This window comes from Martes martes (genome assembly GCF_963455335.1).
Source record: "Martes martes genome assembly, chromosome: 7".
Classification (NCBI taxonomy): Eukaryota; Metazoa; Chordata; class Mammalia; order Carnivora; family Mustelidae; genus Martes; species Martes martes.
Genome location: NC_137894.1, coordinates 51509628 through 51529827, shown reverse-complemented (window position 1 = coordinate 51529827; position 20200 = coordinate 51509628). Strand labels below are relative to the sequence as shown.

The window sequence follows — 20200 nt, the reverse complement described above, 5'->3', positions numbered from 1 at the left end:
GAACACTTAAAGGCTACACAACTCTAAGTAGTGACTTTGTGGATCTCAAGATTGGAAATCGAGTTTACAAATTTGTGCTTGGATTTACAATTGCGTGTGTGTGTGTGTGTGTGTGTGTGTGCTTCCTAAAATACAAGTTTTTTTTTAATTTACATATTTTTGAGTATTGTTATTTTGCTTTCTGAATTTTTCTACTACTTGATGGATAGTTATGGTATCTGTCAGGGTTTTCAGGAAAGAGAAGAGGAAAGGGACAGAGAGAGACAGAGACATAGAAAGAAAGGGAGAGATTTTTTTAACTAATTAATTAATTTATTTTAATAAACATATAATGTATTTTTATCCCCAGGGGTACAGGTCTGTGAATCGCCAGGTTTACACATTTCACAGCACTCATCATAGCACATACCCTCCCCAATGTCCTTATCCCCACCACCCTCTCCTGCCCCCCCTCCCCCCAGCAACCCTCAGTCTGTTTTTTGAGATTGAGTCTTTTATGGTTTGTCTCCCTCCCGATCCCATCTTCTTTCATTTTTTCTTTTCCTACCTCCCCCCAACTCCCCCACATTGCATCTCCACTTCCTCATATCAAAGAGATCATATGATAGTTGTCTTTCTCCGATTGACTTATTTTGCTAAGCATAAGACCCTCTAGTTCCATCCACGTCATCGCAAATGGCAAGATTTCATTTCTTTTGATGGCTGCATAGTATTCCATTGTGTATATATACCACTTCTTCTTTATCCATTCATCTGTTGATGGACATCTAGGTTCTTTCCACAGTTTGGCTATTGTGGACATTGCTGTTATAAACATTCGGGTGCATGTGCACCTTCGGAGCACCACGTTTGTATCTTTAGGATATATACCCAGGAGTGCAATTGCTGGGTCATAGGGTAGCTCTATTTTCAGTTTTTTGAGGAACTTCCACACTGTTTTCCAGAGTGGTTGCACAAGCTTGCATTCCCACCAACAGGGTAGGATGGTTCCCCTCTCTCCGCATCCTCGCCAGCATCTGTCATTTCTTGACTTGTTAATTTTAGCCATTCTGACTGGTGTGAGGTGGTATCTCATTGTGGTTTTGATTTGTATTTCCCTGATACCGAGTGATGTGGAGCAATTTTTCATGTGTCTGTTGGCCATCTGGATGTCTTCTTTGCAGATATGTCTGTTCATGTCCTCTGCCCATTTCTTGATTGGATTATTTGTTCGTTGGGTATTGAGTTTGCTAAGCTCTTTACAGATTTTGGATACAAGCCCTTTATCTGATATATCATTTGCAAATATCTTCTCGCATTCTGTCAGTTGTCTTTTGGTTTTGTTGAGTGTTTCCTTTCCTGTGCAAAAGCTTTTGATCTTGATGAAGTCCCAATAGTCCATTTTTGCCCTTGCTTCTGTTGCCTTTGGCGATGTTCCTAGGAAGAAGTTGCTGCGGTTGAGGTCAAAGAGGTTGCTGCCTGCGTTCTCCTCAAGGATTTTGATGGATTCCTTTCTCACATTGAGGTCCTTCATCCATTTTGAGTCTATTTTCGTGTGTGCTGTAAGGAAATGTACAATTTCATTTTTCTGCATGTGGCTGTCCAATTTTCGCAGCACCATTTGTTGAAGAGGCTGTCTTTTTTCCATTGCACATTCCTTCCTGCTTTGTTGAAGATTAGTTGATCATAGAGTTGAGGGTCTATTTCTGGGCTCTCTATTTTGTTCCATTGATCTATATGTCTGTTTTTGTGCCAGTACCATACTGTCTTGATGATGACAGCTTTGTAATAGAGCTTGAAGTCTGGAATTGTGATGCCACCAACTTTGGCTTTCTTTTTCAATATTCCTTTGGCTATTCGAGGTCTTTTCTGGTTCCAAATAAATTTTAGGATTATTTGTTCCATTTCTTTAAAAAAAATGGATGGGATTTTGATAGGGATTGCATTAAATGTGTAGATTGCTTTAGGTAGAATAGACATTTTCACAATATTTGTTCTTCCAATCCATGAGCATGAAATATTTTTCCATTTCTTTGTGTCTTCCTCAATTTCTTCATGAGTACTTTATAGTTTTCTGAATATACACTCTTTGTCTCTTTGGTTAGATTTATTCCTAGGTATCTTATGGTTTTGGGTGCAATTGTAAATGGGACTGACTCCTCAATATCTCTTTCTTCTGTCTTGTTGTTAGTGTAAAGAAATGCAACTGATTTCTCTACATTGACTTTATATCCTGACACTTTACTGAATTCCTGTACAAATTCTAGCAGTTTTGGAGTGGAGCCTTTTGGGTTTTCCACATACAGTATCATATCATCTGCAAAGAGTGATAGTTTGACTTCTTCTATGCCAATTTGGATGCCTTTAATTTCTTTTTGTTGTCTGATTGCTGAGGCTAGGACTTCTAGTACTATGTTGAACAGCAGTGGTGATAACGGACATCCTTGCCGTGTTCCTGACTTTAGCGGAAAAGCTTGCAGTTTTTCTCCATTGAGAATGATAGTTGCAGTGGATTTTTCATAGATGGTTTTGATAATATTGAGGTATGTGCCCTCTATCCCTACACTTTGAAGAGTTTTAATCAGGAAGGGATGCTGCACTTTGTCAAATGTTTTTTCAGCATCTATTGAGAGTATCACATCGTTCTTATTCTTTCTTTTATTAATGTATTGTATCACATTGATGGATTTGCAGATGTTGAACCAACCTTGCAGCCCTGGAATAAATCCCACTTGGTTTTGGTGAATAATCCTTTTAATGTACTGTTGGATCCTATTGGCCAGTATTTTGGTGAGAATTTTCGCATCTGTGTTCATCAAGGATATTGGTCTGTAATTCCCTTTTTTGATGGGATCTTTTTCTGGTTTTGGGATCAAGGTGATGCTGGCCTCATAAAATGAGTTTGGAAGTTTTCCTTCCATTTCTATTTTTTGGAACAGTTTCAGGAGAATAGGAATTAATTCTTCTTTAAATGTTTGGTAGAATTCCCCTGGGAAGCCCTCTGGTCCTGGACTTTTGTTTGTTTGGAGATTTTTGATGACTGTTTCAATCTCCTTACTGGTTATGGGTCTGTTCAGGTGTTCTATTTCTTCCTGGTTCAGTTGTGGTAGTTTATATGTCTCTAGAAATGTATCCATTTCTTCCAGGTTGTCAAATTTGTTGGCGTAGAGTTGCTCATAGTATGTTCTTATAATTGTTTGTATTTCTTTGGTGTTGGTTGTGATCTCTCCTCTTTCATTGATGATTTTATTTATTTGGGTCCTTTCTCTTTTCTTTTTGATAAGTCTGTCGAGGGGTTTGTCTATCTTATTAATTCTTTCAAAGAACCAGCTCCTAGTTTTGTTGATTTGTTCTATTGTTTTTTTAGTTTATATTTCATTGATTTCTGCTCTGATCTTTATGATTTCTCTTCTCCTGCTGGGTTTAGGCTTTCTTTGTTGTTCTCTCTCCAGTTCCTTTAGGTGTAGAGTTAGGTTGTGTATTTGAGACCTTTCTTGTTTCTTGAGAAAGGCTTGTACCGCTATCTATTTTCCTCTCAGGACTCCCTTTGTTGTGTCCCACAGATTTTGAACCGTTGTGTTTTCATTATCATTTGTTTCCATGAATTTTTTCAATTCTTCTTTAATTTCCTGGTTGACCCATTCATTTTTTAGAAGGATGCTGTTTAGTCTCCATGTATTTGTGTTCTTTCCAAATTTCCTCTTGTGATTGAGTTCTAGCTTCAGAGCATTGTGGTCTGAAAATATGCAGGGAATGATCCTAATCTTTTGATACCGGTTGAGACCTGATTTACGACCCAGGATGTGGTCTATTCTGGAGAATGTTCCATGCGCACTAGAGAAGAATGTATATATTGTTGCTTTGGGATGGAATGTTCTGAATATATTTGTGATGTCCATCTGGTCCAGTGTGTCATTTAAGGCCTTTATTTCCTTATTGATCTTTTCCTTAGATGATCTGTCCATTTTAGTGAGGGGAATGTTAAAGCCCCCTGCTATTATTGTATTACTGTCGATGTATTTCTTTGATTTTATTATTAATTGGTCTATATAGTTGGCTGCTCCCATGTTAGGGGCATAGATATTTAAGATTGTTAAGTCTTCTTGTTGGACAGACCCTTTGAGTATGATATAGTGTCCTTCCTCATCTCTTATTATGGTCTTTGGCTTAAAATCTAATTGATCTGATATAAGGATTGCCACCCCAGCTTTCTTTCAATGTCCATTAGCATGGTACATTGTTTTCCACCCCTTCACTTTAAATCTGGAGGTGTCTTGGGGTCTAAAATGAGTTTCTTGTAGACAGCATATTGATCGGTTTTGTTTTTTTATCCATTCTGATACCCTGTATCTTTTGATTGGGGCATTTAGCCCATTAACATTCAGGGTGACTATTGAGAGATATGGATTTATTGCCATTGTATTGCCTGTAAGGTGACTGTTACTGTATATTGCCTCTGTTTCTTTCTGATCTACTACTTTTAGGGCCTCTCTTTGCTTAGAGGACCCCTTTCAATATTTCCTGTAGAGCTGGTTTGGTGTTTGCAAATTCTTTCAGCTTTTGTTTGTCCTGGAAGCTCTTTATCTCTCCTTCTATTTTCAATGATAGCCTAGCCGGATATAGTATTCTTGGCTGCATGTTTTTCTCGTTTAATGCTCTGAATATATCATGCCAGTTCTTTCTGGCCTGCCAGGTCTCTGTGGATAGGTCCACTGACAATCTAATGTTTTTACTCTTGTATGTTACAGACTTCTTTTCCCGGGCTGCTTTCAGGATTTTCTCTTTGTCGCTAAGACTTGTAAATTTTACTATCAGGTGACAAGGTGTGGACCTATTTTTATTGATTCTGAGGGGCGTTCTTAGCATCTCCTGGATTTTGATGTTTGTTCCCTTTGCCATATTAGGGAAATTCTCTCCAATAATTGTCTCCAATATACCTTCTGCTCCCCTGTCTCTTTCTTCTTCTTCTGGAATCCCAATTATTCTAATGTTGTGTCATCTTATGGTGTCGCTTATCTCTTGAATTCTCTCCTCGTGGTCCAGTATTTATTTGTCTCTCTTTTGCTCAGCTTCTTTATTCTCTGTCACTAATTCTTTGTTCTACCTCATTTATCCTAGCAGTAAGAGCTTCCATTTTTGATTGCACCTCATGAATAGCTTTTTTGATTTCAACTTGGTTAGATTTTAGTTCTTTTATTTCTCCAGAAAGGGCTTTTATCTCTCCAGAGAGGGTTTCTCTAATATCTTCTATGCCTTTTTCGAGCCCGGCTAGAACCTTGAGAATCGTCATTCTGAACTCTAGATCTGTCATATTACCAATGTCCATATTGATTAGGTCCCCAGCCTTCAGTACTGCCTCTTGTTTTTTTTTGTTTTTTTTGTTTGTTTGTTTGTTTGTTTGTTTTTGTGGTGAGTTTTTCCAACTTGTCATTTTGTCCAGATAAGATTTGCTTTCTCCTCCTCTGGAATTCCACTGTTCTTGGTGAGTGAAGTTGGTCTTGGCTGGGTTTCTTGTTGATCTTCTGGGGGAGGGGCCTGTTGTAGTGATTCTCAAGTGTCTTTGCCCCAGGCAGAGTTGCACCGCCCTTACCAGGGGCCGGGCTAAGTAATCCGCTCGGGTTTGCTTTTGGGAGCTTTTGTTCCCTGAGCATTTTCTGTAGTGTTCCAGAGGACGGGAATGAAGATGGCGGCCTCCCAATCTCCAGCCCGGAGGAACCAAGAGCTCGGAGTCCCGCTCCTCAGTGCACCCTCAGAAAAAAGTGCCCAACCACCCCGCCTCCCTGGCCTGTGGTCGAGCCTGGAGGAAAGCGCTCAGTTGCTCGCACTAGGACAAAAGCACCCAGTCGCTTCCATCTCTGTAGCCTCTGGCCGCACTCCGAGCCCACCCACTCTGCAACCAGCTCAAGGTAACCCCAAGATGAGAGCTCGCTCCTCGGCTTTGTCTCTGTAGCTGGCTTCCCTGCTCTAATACCTGTGAGATCTGCGACACTCAGACACCCCCGGTCCTTCTGTGACTTTGCAGGACCTGGGGTTATGCTGACCCCGCATGGGCTTCTCCCCGGTTTAGCCTCTGGAGCGATGTCCCTCCGTGGAGAAGACTTTTAAAAGTCCTGATTTTGTGCTCCATTGCTCCGCCACTTGCCGGGAGCCGGCCCTTCCCCTCGCGGTCTGTCTTCCCGTCGCTTTGGATTCACTTCTCCGTCCTACCTTTCAGAAAGTGATCGATTTTCTGTTTCTAGAATTGTTGCTCTTCTCTTCAATTTCCCATTGGATTTGTAGGTGTTCACAATGGTTGGATAAGCTATCTAGCTGATCTCCTGCTACCCAATGTCATCTCAGCCTGCTACTTCTCCGCCATCTTGACTCCTCCCCGTTGAAAGGGAGAGATTTATTACAAGGAACGTCTCATGTGTTTTTCAGAGCCTGCAAGTCTGAACTCTGCTGTGTGGGCTGGAAGGCCTGAGTCCCAGGAGAGCTGATGGTACTGATGAAATCAAAGACCATGTACTGGAGAGTTCTTTCTTGCTTGGGAAGGTGAGTCTTTTTGTTCTATTCAGGCCTTCAGCTGATTGGATAAGGCCCACCTACTTTATGAAGGAAAATATGTTTTACTCAGAGTTCACCTGTTTCAACTTTAATTTCATCCAAAAACACTCTCTCAAAATGACACATAAAATAAGTCATCATGTTTAGGCAACATTTCCCTACCTCTATGCAAATATTAACTTGTTTTAGCTGTCATAAGCTTCTCCATTATTCTTGGCTTGACATAGTTTATTTGTACCTAAATAATGACTATATATCAAAAACAAATAACATTGATACACAAAGTTTACTTCTACAATTTTTCCTTATCATTTATGGTTTGTGTGCTTTAAGTAGAGAAACAACTTAGAAAAGTTTTGTGATTCCTTTTAAGTGAAATAAACTATCTGAAGCCAAGATAGAAAATGATACTTTATACTATACCCAGATACTGAATTGGCAGTGAAATGTCTTATAAATGCAATTGTGCTTATATACCTAGTATGGAATTGATGTCATGTCTATAGTTGTAAATGTGATTATCATTCATCAGAACATTCAAGATACTTGTAATCAGCATGCAGCCTTTAGCAGAAGGGCCTGAATTAACTTCAAAATGATTTAGGGAGGTAAATGGATACCAATTATAAATAATGTGCAAAGTAGCCTGGATCTCAGGAGATTTCATTATTCATGACTATATGAATCTGAAGAAAGCAAATATTTTGACACATACAAATGTGATGTCCCAAACAAAGTATTGTGCTTGATCAAAGTTACATAAAATAATGTGCAAGTTTGTCAGATTTTCAGTATATTTTAAAATGTAACTTGTTAATCTATTGTCTAAAGGAAAAGTACATTTTACAGTGTATTAACTAGATAATGGTACATATTACCCTGCTTACACTATTAAAATAATTGTACCTGTGTTCATAGAACCTGACATCTTTAAAATCTTTCTAGCTTTGTCACTCAGGGAAATGAACATGACTTATTAGCAAAAATTTCCACTTGAACATATTCCTCAAGCTCCATTATGGTAATTGGCTATCGATGTCTTTAAGGGATTCTTAATTTGATGGGAGAGAGATATAGATATTTCTTTCTACAGTCCAAAGAAGACTCATATCTGAAGTCCTCTAACTTCTCAAAATGATGATTTTCTGGAACTGATTTCCAGGAGGAGGAGAAAGAACTTTTTAAATCCTCTACAAAATAAAAAATACATATGTTTTCAAAAGTTCTGTTCAGGGAGGGGGGTGGAGTTATGGACATTGGGGAGGGTATGTGCTATGGTGAGTGCTGTGAAGTGTGTAAACCTGGTGATTCACAGACCTGTAGCCTGGGGATAAAAATACATTATATGTTTATAAAAAATAAACAATAATAATAATAATAATAATAATAATAATAATAAAAGTTCTGTTCAGGTGTAGATTTGAAATATAAGTTGAGGGACTGGCAGCACCAGCAGCGAGCATCTAACTCCAGGTTAGTAAATAGCCCTTGATAGACATTTAGTGAATGTGTGTCTGAACATACAAGTCAACCAGAGACCAATTCATTCCATTACTTTTTACATTAAAATAATTGGAGGAAATAACATTAACTTGTCAGGTAAAATCAAATTTTGTCATTGTTATATTTGTTTCCTAAGTAGCATTTGTAGGTATACAAAATCAATCTCATTTGTTTCTGACTATAAATTTAATATTTAAAAACCTCTAAAATGCCTTTGTAAATCATGAAGTGCTTACTGAAATCAGAGCCCTATTTAAGTTCATTTATTCCCACTTCTTTAGACATCCATTTTTACAAGAGCTTGATTGACATAATTTATATACCACAAAGTTCACTCATTACCACTGTATAATAAAATGACTTATAGTGCATTTACAGAATTGTGCAACTATCATGAATATCTAATTTTAGACCATCTTTAATTCAATAGCAAGTAAAAAGATTTCCTTGTTTTTTGTTTCCTGAGTTTTCCATTTGATTGTTTTTGAGTTTCCACTCATTTAATTTCTAAAAAACACTAAATGAAACCCAGTTATGTTTTAGGTTTACATGTGAAAATTTTTGTGGCCATAGAGGAAAAGTTTACCAATAAAGAACAGCCATTGTGGTCTGTAATAATGTATGCTAGCTAGTGTCAGTGTCATCTAACAAAACTTGTGAAGACCTCCTGAATTATGATTATATCCATTGTGTACACAGCACTGTTTAACTTCAGATATATAATCTCATTCTAAAGAAGGAAAGCACCTATCCCTAAAATGTCTTGCAATTAAATCTTTTAATATAATCCATTTATAAAAGTTTAAGAGGAACAAAAGAATCTGAGTCTCTGTTATCCTTACAAAAACCTGGTTGAGACCAGTGCTATTCAAGTGTGCTAAAACAGGTATAATAACAATGAATTCCTTTATATTTTTTATTCTATCACAGTATCATGTTCACATCATTAGAATATTTCAGATCTGGGACATGTAACTTTAGCTCCCCATAAGAAGCCTTCCCAAACTATTACTCCACATTATAGTCTTCAATTTTCTAAAGGGCCAACATAATAAAAGTTCAGTTCTGCATCAATTGTGAAATTACTCATGAAGAATTCTGTTCAATGTCTTTATAAAAACGTTTATATGATATCTTACTCTTAGTGAGAAAACTGGGGTACCACCTAATTACTCATGATAAACTAATAATGAAACCTATCCATCCCATCCCCATTCTTCTGCAAGTTCAGAACTACATTCATATTCAAATGCTGAACTTATCAGTACTCATGTATACTGTTAAAGCTACTCCCTCACCCAAATTATTGGATAGGTTTATGCTCTGGCTCATGTTGAGAGGTTTTGGAAAATATTTCTTTCATTGAAGCCATTGAAGCTATTCTAAAATATTGTCATAAGTAGTTAGTTCATACACAAGAAGTCTACAAATGAATTGGATCATTGGCTTTTTAATCTCAAACCTAACTGATCAATAGAGATGACAAGAGCAGTAATAAAAATGTGGAATCGGGGGAACTGTATGAGCCTTAGGTTAATTGATTTATTTCCTTTTGTACTGATTGCTTTATTAACTGAATTAAGTGCAAATGGAAAACTGTCAGTGTTTCATAGACATGGTCTGAATGAGTGAGCTTATGAATGAACAAATGAATATGGAAGGAAGAGATAGTTCTACTATTATCAGAAGTCCATGAAGGAGACTGGGGTGTCTGGAGTGTTAAGATTTCAAAGCAAGCATTGTGGAAACAGGCTGCATAACTCCATAAATTTGTTTAAAAATCATTATGTTTTACACTTAAAATGGGTGAATTTTGGTAGGTAGGTACATTTTATGTTAATAAAGTGGATAGTAAAAAATTTTAAAAAGCAAGATTTTAAGCAGCCTTAACATGGGATACAAGCAAACTGTTGTTGGGCTTGGCTTTAATTGTTTTTGTATTGTATTTTATATATGGCTTACAAATTAAAATTATATTCAGATGAAATTTAGGTGATCACTTTCATGTGCCTGGCAGTTGACAGGCCCTTTTTTGTCCACCTCTTTTCTTTATATAGATTCAGGACACAATCTGAAACTTGAGATAATGGAGCTGCAGAATTATTCCTTGTGTCAGAATTGTATTGTATGGACTCTGCACTTCACAACACTTCTGGCATTTTTTCTTTATATTTTTCTCTGGGATCTGTGTGGCCACTGTGCTGGGAAACCTCATCTTTGTGGTCGTTGTAATTTCTGACTCCCACTTGCACTCCTCTCCTATGTACTTCCTGCTGGGGAATCTATCTTTCTTAGATAAATGGCTAGCCTCATTTGCCACCCCCAAGATGATCAGGGACTTTCTTAGTGATCGAAAGCTCATCTTCTTTGGAGGATGTATGGCTCAATTCTTCTTCTTGCACTTTATTGGTGGGGCTGAGATAGTACTTCTGGTTTCCATGGCCTATGACAGATATGCAAATCTTTGCATTACATGACCATGATGAGCCAGTGGACTTGCATGGGGCTGGTGTTGGTTTCATGGGTCATTGGATTTGTGCACTCCATCAGTCAAGTAGCCTTTACTGTGAATTTACCTTACTGTGGCCCCAATGAGGTGGACAGCTTCTTCATGACCTTCCTCTCATGAACAAGCTTGCCTGCATAGACAGCTATGTCTTAGGTATACGTATGATATCAAACAGTGGGCTGCTGTCCATGAATTGTTTTGTGTTCCTCTTGGTCTCTTACACTGTTATCCTCATCACAGTCTGACAGCGTGCTGCTGGTGGGGTATACAAAGCACTCTCTACTTGCTTTGCACAATCATGGTAGTCACACTCTTCTCTGGGCTCTGCATTTTCATTTACATGTGGCCTTTCAGTCAGGTCTCTGTGGACAAGCTCCTGTCTGTGTTTTATACCATTTTTACTCCACTTTTGAACCCCCTTATCTACACAATGAGAAATAAAGAGATGAAAACCGCTGTGAAGAAACTGGGTAACCAACACATGACTTCTCACTGAATTCCAGCTTTCCTTAGACCTACGTGTTCTTACTCATTCAGGGGATATCCTTTCTTTAAAAGGATTCTGCATAAAGATTTCATTCTGATATTTTATTGATATAATTTATATTTTGTTATATTACCGAGAAATAGTTGTAGATTACAACAAAAATCATGTATACAGGGGCGCCTGGGTGGCTCAGTGGTTTAAGCCTCTGCCTTCGGCTCAGGTCATGATCCCAGCATCCTGGGATCAAGCCCCGCATGGGGCTCTCTGCTCAGCAGGAGCCTGCTTCCCCCTCTCTCTGTCTGCCTCTCTGCCTAGCTCTGATTTCTCTCTGTCAAATAAATAAAATAAAAAATAAAAATAAAAAAAACAAAAAACAGACCTATTAAAAAAAATCATGTATACAGTTTTATTCTACAGAATTTTATACTTTAAATAAAATTTTATCATATAACTGTAGTATTGCTACCTTATAATGAAAGATTTATATTACATTATAATAATTACTATAATTTTATATTTTATAAGTGTAACTTATCAATATAATATAATGACATTGTAATATAATATTAGTATAATTGTTTAGTAGTTATAATATAATATATATAACTTTATGTAAACAGACATATATGTACATACACATTCAGTCCACACATTCACTTTGGAATGGACTTGGCAATTTTCTTTCTCTCTTTCTTAAACTGAATTTCTCTTAATAGTTTATTTTGCCTAAAGTATGTATACAAAATAAATTTTAATTTCCTAATCATAGTTTAATATAGGAAGAGCTGTCACTTCATGGGCATTCAAGACATGAGATACTCAGCAGAAGGAAGCTAGTCTGAGAATAAAGTGCCCTATGAATCCTTCTCTGGTTTTCAAAGTCTGTGAGGAGAAAAAAGACATGAAATCTTATTGATTTAAAAAAATATATTTTTCTTGGCACTATGTAGTATGCTTAACCTTTGTATTGAAAAAATTAATGTATGCAAGTGAAATTCAATTATAGAAGTTACTTTCCACATAAGAAAAATCTGTATTTTATGGCTCAGAATTTCATGTTGTAAATTAAGCTATTGGTTGCTACTTAATATGGATTAGGAAATTAATCAGTTTTTACCCACAGACTTTAAAAAACACCACATCTACACTGTATCTGATTCTGTCCCTTGTGGATCTATTAAGGAGTGTGTTTGAGTACCACAGAGTCAAATCTTATTCTAAATTTTTAAATGTCTTTGCATCCTAAAAAGACAATCCTAAGCAAGAGTTAACTTTTGTATTAACTAAATTAATCATCAAAGAATTCAATCAGTTTTCTTGTATGTTGATTCTGAAACGTAAAACAAAAGGAGATAATTGAGCAATGATTGGGTTACGTGAGTAATCAAATGAAACTTCCAATAATTTTGGACAACGTTTTCAATAAGAAGTATGCTCCTGGGTTCTTGTGGCTTCTTGAATAACTGTAATCTCACACATTTTCATAAACACTAAAAGAATACAGATTTAAAACTGCCTTGGGATAAATTTCTCAAGAGACCTCTTGCTTGCTATTGCAATACTACTGTGTTTTGATTTTACAGACTTTGGACTTGTCAAATTTTATAATGAATTACACGCCTGTATGTGAACAATTAAAGAGCTTAAAAGGTCCACTCTATTTTCACTACTGCATTATCAACAATAGCCAATATATGGAAGTAACCTGTGTCCAAGGGGAGATGAATGGATAAAGAAGTGGTGTGTGTGTGTGTGTGTGTATGCCTTTCCTGCATCCCAAAGATTTTGCACAGTTGTGGTTTCATTTTTATTTGTTCCCATGAATTTTTAAAATTCTTCTCTAATTTCATGGTTGACTTGTTCATTCTTTCGTAGGGTGCTCTTTAGCCTCCATGTATTTGAGTTCTTTCCAACTTTCCTAAATATATATGAGAGAGAGAGAGAGAGAGAGAGAGAGATTACTCAAACTTTAAAAAAGAATGAGATGTTACTCTTTAAACAAAATGACTGGACCTAGAGGGTATTATGGTAAGTGAAATAAGTCAGAAAGACAAATACCATATGATTTTATATGTGGAGTCTAAAAAAACAAAAGAAACTAAAGAGAAAAAGTCTTAGGGATACAGAGAACAAACTGGTGGTTGTCAGATGTGAGGAGGGTGGAGATGGGCAAAGTAGGTGAAGGGTATTGAAAGACACAAACTTCAGTTATAAAATAAATAAGTCTCAGTAATGTGATGCACAGCATAGGGAATATAGTCAAGAATATAGTAATGACTTTGTAAGTTGACAGTAACTAGACTTCCTGAGGGGATCATTTCATAAAGTATAAAAATATTGAATCAATTTAATACATACTTAAATAGAATGCTGTATGCCAATTATACTTCAATTAAAACTAAATGTGGAGGGCAGGCGGCTCAGTTGGTTAAGCCACTGCCTTCCACTCAGGTCATGATCCTGGAATCCCAGGATCAAGTCCCACATTGGGCTCCTAGCTCTGTGGGGAGTCTGCTTCTTCCTCTGACCTTCTCCCTTCTCATGCTCTCTCTCTCTCTAATAAATAAATAAAATAAAAAAAAAAAGAGTGGATACCAACATAGATTTTAGGATGATGATACCTTATTCTTATATTTCTGAAGAGAGCAAAAGTAGGGTTAAAATCTGAAAGTGAAAAGTTTTATTTATAAATAAACATGCTAGGATACATTGAAATAAAAAAAGGAAGAAAACATATTCTATCTTTAGAGGTTAAATCCCATTATAAATGAACATCATGTCTATGGGAATCCATTTCATGTTTTCCTCTTAATGCCTTTATTTTAAAACTTTGCCAAAACATTTGAGTTTCCCTCTGAACAAAGGGGGAAAGAAGTGTTGGTTATCCCAACCCCCGCCCCCTCCCTCCTGCCAAATAAGGCCCAGCTGTGAGGGCATTTCTGTTGCCTCTGAAATCTTGAAATAAACATCAGAAGAAACAGCATCAAGTGTCAATGCTGCGCTAAGGCAGACAGTGGATCCTAGAAATCTGTCTGCCAGAGCATCACCCAGTCTGCACCGCAAGAACGCGCAAGGGCTCCAGGCTGTGGTGGAGCCTGGGGTGAGCCAGGTGCGGGCGCAGCAGGGAGTCCGGGCCAGGGCCACGGGGGCTGACGGGAGGGCCGCCAATAAAGCGTTCAGGAGGTGGTGCAGCGCTGGCGTGCCTTCCTTCAGGCCTCCGGGCTTGCATGTCTCCTGCTCTACCCGGCTGAGGCGGCTGGTGTTGGCCAGAAGACCTCGGGGCAGGGACGGCCACTGGTCGAGCACACACCCGGGCCAGGCCTGGCCGCCTGTGTGAGGCCTCAGGTGTGCCTTACTAGCTCCTTGAAGGGCAGAGAGGCCTTCCTGACAAACGTGGGTGTGCTTGCCAGCGGAGACTCCTGCAAGGCATGGCCTGATTCCTGTTGCGGACTCCGTAGATGTCAACGGCCACTTGTTGGGGACGCTGGATCTCCATCAGGTAGGTGAGCCATCAGCACGCCAGGGTGGAGGCGGCGCCGGGTGGTGTTGAAGATCCGGATCGCGTCTTCGTTCTGGCCGGGTCGCCTTGTGGAAGATCATGCCCCAGGTGTTGTCCTCCTGCAGTGCCCCCTTTGTGTGATGTTCCTTCAAGGCTCCTTCTTGATGGGCCCCACAAAATGGCCCATCTTGAGTGTTCACCAGATAGGCTTCTGGTATAGCCCTCCTTCCTCCGGCCCTGTAGCTGGGGCCTGTATTGTGGTGATGTTGTCACAGCATATGCAAGTAGGGAATGAGAACTTTGGATTCCAGAACTTTGTCCCGACCTTGGGCAACCATCTGTGGGGGATGGGGCCGTGATGGGGCCGTCTGGTCCCAAAACTGACTGGGAAAATAAGTTGTGGTTGTTTCAGGGAGGGGGTGATGAGTGCTGTTTTACAGGTCATCCTAATTAAAATGCCAAAATGGAGGGCTTCCAGAGAGTTCCTGAGAACAAGACTCAGAGAAGGGGCTAGTCTTTTAGTGTCTACCATTTCAATTGAGACTGCATTCTTTAGGGAGGAGAATGCCGTCATAGCCACTTCAGATTCTGCAGTGCTTCCATTGTGTGGTAACATGGGGGAAAAAAAAAATAAAGAATAGGAGAAGTTAAAAGGAAATCTATCTGCCTTGGGATTAATTTCCTTAGTTATTATTGGTGTGATAATGATTATTGACTTTGTAGATTATAGAGATAGCCACTTTTTTCAAGATATGTCTAATAACTATTTATACATTTGTTCAGCTAGTGTCAGGCACCTATTATGTTTCAGATTATATCACACATTCTCAGTGTAGTGGAATAAAAACAAGGAAATGGTCACAAAATATGCTGTCATGTGAGGTCTATGATAGTGATAAACGTGGTATTTGAGTGCAGGAGAGGGAAATTTAATCCAGTCCTCATGGTTAAGAAACACTACCCTTGTTAACTCAATTTTTCTCTGATTTCCAAGGATTTTGTATTTTCTTTTATTACTACACACACATAGGGTGCTTAGCACAGAACCAGACTTCTAGTAAACGCTGATAGATACTAGATCCCACAGGTGTTCATGATTTTGTAGATCTATCCAGTGGCTGTTTTTTTTGTTTTTGTTTTTGTTTTTGTTTTTAACTTAAACCAAGTAGCTCTTATCTGCAATCTCTGCCCAGCTCTTCATCTTGCTTTGACCAGATCCATGAAGATAGTGTGGACTCTTGCACCCTCACTTTAGAGGCAGACATACCTGGATTTTAGTTGTCTGGCTGGGAGGAGATGCCTGCTTGAATTGTTAGTGAAACTTGAATGGGCAGAGTCACCAGTTTTCCCCGAACTATGGGCTTTTGTAGGGACTTTGTCATTGTTCAGTGCACAGAGAACTATAGATTGTATTTTTTTAAGTTTTTATTTAAATTCCGGTTACTTAGGGCACCTGGATGGCTCAGTGGCTTAATCATCTACCTTCAGCATGATCCCAGGGTCCTTGGATGAAGCCCTAGCTCAGCGGGGAATGCTGCTCCTTCTCCCTCTGCCTGTCCCCCTACTTGTGTGATATTCTCTCTCTCTCTCTTTTCTCACCCCCTCAAATAACTGGAATTCTCTTAATATTTTATTTATTTACAGTGTAATATTTTCAGGTGTACAATATAGTGATTCAGTGCTTCCCTTCAACACCTGGTGCTCATCACAAGTTCCCTCCTTAATCCCCATCATCTACCTCATCTCTGATAACTGTTCTCTACACTTCGAGTGTTTCTTGGTTTGTCCCTCTCTCTATCCTTTTTCTCCGTTTGCTCTCTTGTTTTGTTTCTTAAATTCCACCTTTTTTTTTTCTCTTATTAAAGTATGCTTCATGCTCTGTGTGGAGCTCAGCAAGGGATACTGGCTTAGCCAAACAGGTTTGTTTGCACCATAGGTTTTAAATAGAGGAACTTTTTTGAATTTCAAGGTAGTGTTTATGAAATTCACCTTCCTATTTTGACATGAGGTAAATAAAATACAGAATATAGTGTTTTTCAAAGTGTATCTTGAAGACTGCCTACATTAAAATCACCTGTGATGCTTTTCTGAATGCAAAGAACATGAATCCATCATTGCTTTGTTGAATTAGCATTCTAGGAATGAATCCCAGAAATGTGCTTTTTACACTAAGCTGCTTCAGGTAATTCCAATTCACAATCCTGACTGAGAGCCACTGGATTATTGTTGATATTATCTATCTGCAGGGATATTTGCTCATAAGGCTTGGTTAGAAGGATTTGCTTATGTGAGAAGTCTCTCTTAATGGACCAGGATGCATTCTCAGATAAACATCATGAGGATATATTAAATAAAAAACTATGACCTCATAAAACGTGTTGTTTTTAGACAGAAAAGTTGGTTACTGAGAAGTTGCTGTGAAGTTGAAGGCCTCTTAAACATTTCTTCTTTACCGGCAGTCTTTGAAATCAGCTGCTTTTGTAAATTTTCTAAGATATTAATGTTTTCCTTTAACATCAATATTTAAGTAGCTTTTAAGTCAAATTATTTTTTGTAAATAATCTTTAAAAAAAAGATTTTATTTATTTATTTGACAGATAGAGATCGCAAGTAGGCAGAGAGGCAGGCGGAGAGAGAGAGGGGGAAGCAGGCTCCCCGCTGAGCAGAGAGCCTGATGTGGGGCTCGATCCCAGAACTCTGGGATCATGACCTGAGCCAAAGGCAGAGGCTTCAACCCACTGAGCAACCCAGGTGCCCCTGTAAATAATCTTTTAACGTAATTTCTAAATGCTAAATTGTCAGGGGTGTCTGGTGGAAGGGACACTTTTGTGATTCTATGCTTAGTTAAGAAACATCACTAAAATGTGTATACTGCCCAGAGCAATCTATACTTTTAATGCCATTCCAATCAAAATTCCACCAGTATTTTTCAAAGAGCTGGAGCAAATAATCCTAAAATTTGTATGGAATCAGAAGAGACCCGAAATTGCTAAGGAAATGTTGAAAAACAAAAATAAAACTGGCGGCATCACGTTACCTGATTTCAAGCTTTACTACAAAGCTATGATCAGCAAGACAGCATGGTACTGGCATAAAAACAGACACATAGACCAGTGGAACAGAGTAGAGAGCCCAGATATGGACCCTCAACTCTATGGTCAAATCATCTTCGACAAAACAGGAAAAAATATCCAGTGGAAAAAAGACAGTCTCTTCAATAAATGGTGCTGGGAAAACTGGACAGCTATATGTAGAAGAATGAAACTCAACCATTCTCTTACACTGTACACAAAGATAAACTCGAAATGGATAAAAGACCTCAAGGTGAGACAGGAATCCATCAGAATCCTCGAGGAGAACATAGGCAGTAACCTCTTTGATATCAGCCGCAGCAACTTCTTTCAAGATATGTCTCCAAAGGTGAAGGAAACAAAAGTGAAAATGAACTTTTGGGACTTCATCAAGATAAAAAGCTTCTGCACAGCAAAAGAAACAGTCAACAAAACAAAGAGGCAACCCACAGAATGGGAGAAGATATTTGCAAATGACAGTACAGACAAAAGGTTGATATCCAGGATCTATAAAGAACTCCTCAAACTCAACACACACAAAACAGACAACCATATTAAAAAATGGGCAGAAGATATGAACGGACACTTCTCCAATGAAGACATACAAATGGCTACCAGACACATGAAAAAATGTTCATCATCACTAGCCATCAGGGAGATTCAAATCAAAACCACATTGAGATACCTCCTTACACCAGTTAGAATGGCCAAAATTAGCAAGACAGGAAACAACGTGTATTGGAGAGGATGTGGAGAAAGGGGAACCCTCTTACACTGTTGGTGGGAATGCAAACTGGTGCAGCCACTTTGGAGAACAGTGTGGAGATTCCTCAGGAAATTAAAAATAGAGCTTCCCTATGACCCTGCAATTGCACTGCTGGGTATTTACCCCAAAGATACAGATGTAGTGAAAAGAAGGGCCATCTGTACCCCAATGTTTATAGCAGCAATGGCCACAGTCGCCAAACTGTGGAAAGAACCAAGATGCCCTTCAACAGATGAATGGATAAGGAAGATGTGGTCCATATACACTATGGAGTATTATGCCTCCATCAGAAAGGATGAATACCCAACTTTTGTAGCAACATGGACAGGACTGGAAGAGATTATGCTGAGTGAAATAAGTCAAGCAGAGAAAGTCAAGTATCATATGGTTTCACTTATTTGTGGAGCATAACAAATAATATAGAGGACAAGGGTAGATGGAGAGGAGAAGGGAGTTGAGGGAAATTGGAAGGGGAGGTGAACCATGAGAGACTATGGACTCTGAAAAACAACCTGAGGGTTTTGAAGGGGCGGGGGGTGGGAGGTTGGGGGAACCAGGTGGTGGGTATTGGGGAGGGCACAGATTGCATGGAGCACTGGGTGTGGTGAAAAAAAACAATGAATACTGTTTTGCTGAAAATAAATAAAAAAATTAATTAAAAAAAAAGAAACACTTCCTCCACAGGTTTGAATATTTGATAAAGGAAATCAACTTTCAGTGTTCATGGGCCCTGCTCCTGGGCTCCTAGGGAAACTATACTTTAACATTTCCAAGAAGGAGAATGGCTTAACCAGACCTCAGAGCACAGACTCAGTTTCTGCCCCAGCATACCTTGTACTTCTGTTTCATTAACAGATAAACTAAAATAAATACTTCAAACTAAAGGTAAGAGTAAAAATCTGCCTAAGTTCTGATCCCATACCTCCAAAGTCTTGCACATGTGAAAAGCATAAGAAAAAGTATATAATTTTCTGGAGTGTCATTCTTCATGATGATTTGTAACACTTCCTTTTTAAGAGTTACCCATTTTTTTAAAGATTTTATTTATTTGACAGACAGAGATCACAAGTAAGCAGAGAGGCAGGCAGAGAGAGAGGAAGGAAAGCAGGCTCCCCGCTGAGCCGAGAGCCCGATGCCAGGCTCGATCCCAGGATCCTGGGATCATGACCTGAGCCAAGGACAGAGGCTTTAACCCACTGAGTCACCCAGGCACCCCAAGAGTTACCTATTTTTAGACAGAACATGGGTATGGTGCATGCATGGGAGCATGCAAGCTTTGGAGGGTGGAAAGGTGGGGCAGACAGGGAGAGAAAGAATCTCAAGTCAATTCACCTCTGAGCATGGAGCCCAACATGGGGCTAGATTTCATGACCCTGAGATTATGACCTGAGCCAAAATCAAGAGTCAGATCCTCAACTGACTGAGCCACCCAGGCATGCAGATTTTCAACTCCTTATGTAACAAAAAGCATGTATAATTTCATATTAAAACATTCCTTCTCCTGAGCACTCTCTTTGTGAAGATTTTGTATCCCAGGCAACAGTCCTAACTTGGGCTCCAATAAAACTTTCTGAAGTTCTAAAAGGTTTTTTCATTTTGTGTCAACATATCTAGAATCAAACTTTCTAGGAATAAAACGCTGGTGTTATATAATTTTGATATTACATCTGTTTTCAGTGAACGATTAAATCTGAAGTTTTCAGGTCTATCTTTTTTTTTTTTTTTAAGTTTTTTATTTATTTTCAGCGTAACAGTATTCATTGTTTTTTCACCACACCCAGTGCTCCATGCAATCTGTGCCCTCCCTAATACCCACCACCTGGTTCCCCCACCCTCCCAC

General features: G+C 38.8%; 1 pseudogene across 1 annotated transcript; it reads left to right on the top strand.

Annotated features, from left to right (window-relative positions):
* Nucleotides 1-10114: 10114 nt before the first annotated feature.
* On the top strand, nt 10115-11033 carry LOC308346823 (olfactory receptor 4K14-like; annotated as a pseudogene). The gene has a single exon. The product of its transcript is annotated as an olfactory receptor 4K14-like (transcript).
* The last annotated feature ends 9167 nt before the right edge of the window (nt 11034-20200 follow it).